Raw genomic sequence first — 5020 nt, 5'->3', positions numbered from 1 at the left:
TTTTTTTTTTGTAGAGACAGTCTCACTTTATCGCAATCAGTAGAGTGCTGTGGCATCACACAGCTCACAGCAACCTCCAACTCCTGGGTTTAGGTAATTCTCTTGCCTCAGCCTCCCGAGTAGCTGGCACTACAGGTGCCTGCCACAACGCCCTGCTATTTTTCTGTTGCAGTTTAGCTGGGGCCAGGTTCGAACCTGCCACCCTTGGTATATGTGGCCAGCGCCCTACCCACTGAGCCACAGGCACCGCCCTGTACTGTTTTCTGTGAATCATGTTTATATGAAGAAAACTAGTTTAACTTCTGTTTTAATCCACATGCCCTTTTATTTCTCTTTCTTAGCTTTACATTTGGAGGGACTGACATCTCTCAGGACCAGCTTTCAGGGTCCTGGCTGAAACTGACAACTTACTAATATAAATTTCCCACTCCACTAATGAATAAATGGATACACACACAAGTGCATGCACACACACCCAAATACACAGAGATTCATACCTGTATTGGCCTATGCCAGTACATGTTATACAATTGTTTTACACATATTGATCTTATATACTGGCACTTTGCTAAATTCAGACCTTACTTCTTATAGTTTCTTTATGGATTCCACAGGATATCTGCACACACAATCATGATTTCTGGGTATGAAGTAATTTTACTTCTTCCTTTTTAATCTGTATGGCTTTTATTTTTCTTATATTTTATAATTGCTACAACCTCCAGCCTCCAGTTGAATCCAAATGTAGACAATGGACAATATTTTCCAGTTCAGGAGCTTGAACTACAATTTCAACAAAAGATGTTGCTTTTGTTGTCTGAATATGAATGCACACACCACATTTGTTTCTGCATTCTGTACAGATGGACAGCTGAGATATTTCCAGGGTTTACCTATCCTGAATAAGGATGCTGTTAACTTTCTGGTATGAGTCATTTTTGTGTACATGTGTTTTAAATTTTTATTTATTTATGCATTCATTTTGGAGACAGGGTCATACTCTGTCACCTAGGCTGAAGTACAGTGGTACAACCACAACTCCCTATAACCTAAATTTCTGGGCTCAGTTGATCCTCCTGCCTCTGTCTCCTGAGTAGCCAGGATCATGGGTATGTGCTACCATATCCAGCTAATTTTTGTTTGTTTTTAGAGATGGGGATCTGGCTATGTTGCTCGGGCTGGTCTTGAACTCCTGTCCTTAGCCTTCCAAAGTGCTGGGATTATAGGCATGAGCCACCATGCCCAACTAAAGTGTTTTTATTTCTCTTGGGTAAATAGGAATGAAATTACTGGGTCATAATAGACTATGTGTAATTTTGTGAGAAACTGTATGACCTTTTCCCAAGTGCTTTCTAGAAGTAAAGACTAGTTCCAGGGGCTCTGTATACCTTCCAATATTTGCAACTGAGAGATGTTTTAAACTCTATATGTTTTGGTGGGTGTGCAGTGGTAATACCACTATGTTTTTTAATTTTTTACCATAATGCCTGGCTAGTTTTTCTATTTTTAATAGAGACAGGGTCTCACTCTTGCTCAGACTGGTCTCAAACTCCTGAGCTCAAGCAATTCACTTGCCTCAGCCTCCCAGAGTGTTAGGATTACAGGTGTGAGCCCCTGTGCCCAACCTACATTGAAAATTTTTATAGGTCAATAAGTGCCTTTCAACTCAATCTAACTAGTGACTAGCAGTCTCTAGCATAGATTCATCACTAAAATGTTAATAACATAACGTGTAAGAAGCTGAGGGAAATTCTTGGGTATTTCTCTTTTTTACATCGTCAGATGGTTTTCCTGGGTTACAAAATGCCTTAGAAGCTACTGAATTTTCAACAGTTAAGTCTAGTTTAGGCTCCACATGACTCTATGATCAGCCACAGGTTGGGTGAAATTACAGATTTTGCAATTTGATGTTTTACTGGTGTGGACTAGGGAGAGACCAGATCTTTCCCTACATAAGCCCAATCCAGCCACTTACTTGAAAATAATATCTTTTAGAATTTGATAAAGAAGCATGGTAACTTTTGAGTCATATATTTGATCTTTGACTTCACACTTTGAAGCATGAATTCTTTTCTTCTGTTGTTCTTCTCAGCCCAAGAGCTTGGATGCTAAATCAGTACTCTCTGGAATGTTGGACCTATGTATAATGTAAAGGCAAAAGACACAAAAGAGATCGTCAAACATTAAAACAAGACTAAAGGTGTAAAGTGTGATTTCCTGTCACGCGTCAGGGATGACCTGACCTTCAGGGAGGTTGGATGGTTGGGGAATAGCACAGGACAGGGCGGTGGAGGGAGAGACAAGGATGAGGGGCCAGTCTCACCTCCTGGGCTGGTCTCACCTTCTCCTAACAGCCCTCCTTCCAAACAGTCCAACTGTGTGGCTACTTACCCTATTTTACTGAGCCATAGGAAGTTTTGAAAAGTCCAGTCACCACTCACGTGAAGTTCCTTCCACAGACTAGTCAAAGAGGAAAGACACAAGACCAGAGAACGTGAAGGAAGCTTCAGACATCCAATCCGGAAAAGGAAGAGAAAGGACCACTGAGACAGCTGGGGAAGGAGGGAAGGGGTCTGCTTGTGGGTGATGGCTGAGAGTGGTGCGGGTACCAAGATAGAGAAAAGTTGTCCCAGAGCCTGGGGCTTCTAGGCAAAACCAGAGTGGGACACCATTCATCACTGCAGCTCTCTGACCCCCCTCTGCAATGGGACTTCTCAGCACAGCTGACTGACCTCCGATGAGCCGCATCTGAACACACCCCCTGCAGCATATTCAAAAGCACTTTGAGGTGCTCAGCCTCCAACCTGCAGAGGAGGAAAGGAGGCGGCTGACTTCTTTTGCCGTAACTAGAACGGGCTGAGCCTCTTCCCAGTAGAGGAAGGTTCATTTGTGGCCAACAGTGACTTCTGCTGCCACTTCTAGAAGAAGGTTTTGCTTCTTAGCTGCTGAATTGCTGTTTCTTCACTAGAAGAAAATGAATGGATGGAGAATCCAATACTCCCGTCTTCAGTGAAGACCTGGCCCAGTGACAAGGTTGCCCCGAAGCCGAGGCTGCCACTCACTGTGCCCACTGCGAGGCCTCCTCATCGACATAGGGACAAATGTGCCTGAGGCACAGGTATTTTCTCAGTGGTGTTGGCTCCCACAGAGGGGCAGAGACTGTGGCATTCTCAGATGTCCCAACTAAAAATGAGAATAGAGATGTCTTCCTCAAAAAGCCATGATGTTGTCCCTTTCTGGCTGCAGTAGACATGCTCTGGGCCTGAGTGTCTCAGTGCTCTGAATGATGGAGGGGCACAGAATAGTGCCATCTCCTCCCATTCTGCCAACCTGTGGCCTGGACTGGAAGGTCCCAGTGCTCTGATTGGATTCAAGAACAGTGATACCTTGGGCCACAATGGTGGTGCCAGCTATTCCAACAGCAGCTGATGTGCTGTCCTGGGAAGTGGGCACAGAAATATCTCAGGGCACGTGCTTATTGGCAACATAGGTCTAAGTGCTCTGACTAGAAGCAGGAAGAGGCACCTGGCATCCCAAGGTACAGTGCCACCCCTCCCATTGCAACATGTGGAGCCTCGGTGCTCCAACTACAGATGGGAACACAAGCCCTTCACAGCACAGGCATGGCGTTGGAAACTTCAATGCTGAAGATATATTCTGGCCAGGTGTGCCCCACATGGTCTGATGACAGGTGGGAACTGAAGTGTCTCCAGCATAGCTGCTGATCTGTCACCACCTTCGGATGAGCTCTAACAGGATGGGGCTGGGTGATCAGACCACAACATCCCTCCCAGGCGGGCAGGTTCCCTTTTACTTTCCATTTTACAAATTCCTCCAATTACAGACAGCATTTACGACTTAGAACCTTTCTCGAGTCAGCCAGGTGACAGTGATGGGGAGTCAGGATTTGAACTCAGGCTGTCTGATTCCAGAGTTCAGCTATTGACCACCTGGTGTGGAGTTTCTTGCATTAACATCTTTTTAATTGTCTGCAGGCTACTTGCTGCCGTGGCACACCTTTTATGAGCGCGTGCACTGTCCCTGCATCTGAAGACACAGGACAGAGAGAACCAACTGTCAGCGTGAACACTTCAGGCATTTCTTTGCTAAGTGAGTCTTGTACAAACTGCACAGCTGCCGGCGATCTACCATATTCTAGGTACAGGACAGATCACTTAAGTGCAGAAGTGCCAAGGACACCAACATCTCTGGTCATGATTCTATAGACTCACTTTCAGGATCCTGACTGAAATCGCCAATTTGCCAATACTAAAGTGCCCACTCCACCAGGAGAGCATATGGTTTTTTATATTTAGAATTTTAAACTTTTCTCTCTCAGAATATTTTGCAGTAGGGGCTGACAAATTACAGTCTGTGGGCCAAACATGCTTCAGTTTGTTGTCATGGTGCTAATGAGCTTAGAATGGCTTAGAGCTTCTTGAAGTTTGTAAAAAATGAAAAGAGAAAAAGAAAAACAGAGAAGAATACACAATAGGGACCATCTGTAATCTGCAAAGCCAATAATACAGAGTGTCCATAAAGTTTGTGTGCAATTTACACTGATACACTATTTTAAATCGCACACGAACTTTATGTCCACCCTGTATTTACTATCTGGCCCTCTACAGAAAAATTCACCAACATCTCTTTCATAGTTTTCAGGGTAAATATCTTACATGGCATTTGTCAATTTGTTCCTAAGTATTGTGTAACTTTTATGCTGTTGTAAATGGTATCTTTTAAATTTTGGTTTTCAATTATCCATTGCTGGGAAAATCATAAAACATTAGAGAAAATCAACAAATATATAAGTGAATTTCTAAGGGATTATAAAAGATATTTAAAAATTGATAAACCTCCAGCAAGTTTGATCAAGAAATTAAAAGGAAAAACTCAGGAATAAAAAGGGGACTATGACTATATTTCTGACAAATATTTAAAGGATCACGAGTTACTTTTTTTTTTTTTTTTTTTTGAGACAGAGCCTCAAGCTGTCCCCCTGGGTAGAGTGCCATGGCAT

The sequence above is a fragment of the Otolemur garnettii genome, unplaced genomic scaffold, assembly GCF_000181295.1.
Source record: "Otolemur garnettii isolate 467f Iridium unplaced genomic scaffold, OtoGar3 scaffold00100, whole genome shotgun sequence".
NCBI classification, from domain to species: domain Eukaryota; kingdom Metazoa; phylum Chordata; class Mammalia; order Primates; family Galagidae; genus Otolemur; species Otolemur garnettii.
The sequence above is the reverse complement of the archived record's forward strand: the minus strand, read 5'-3'. Positions refer to the sequence as shown.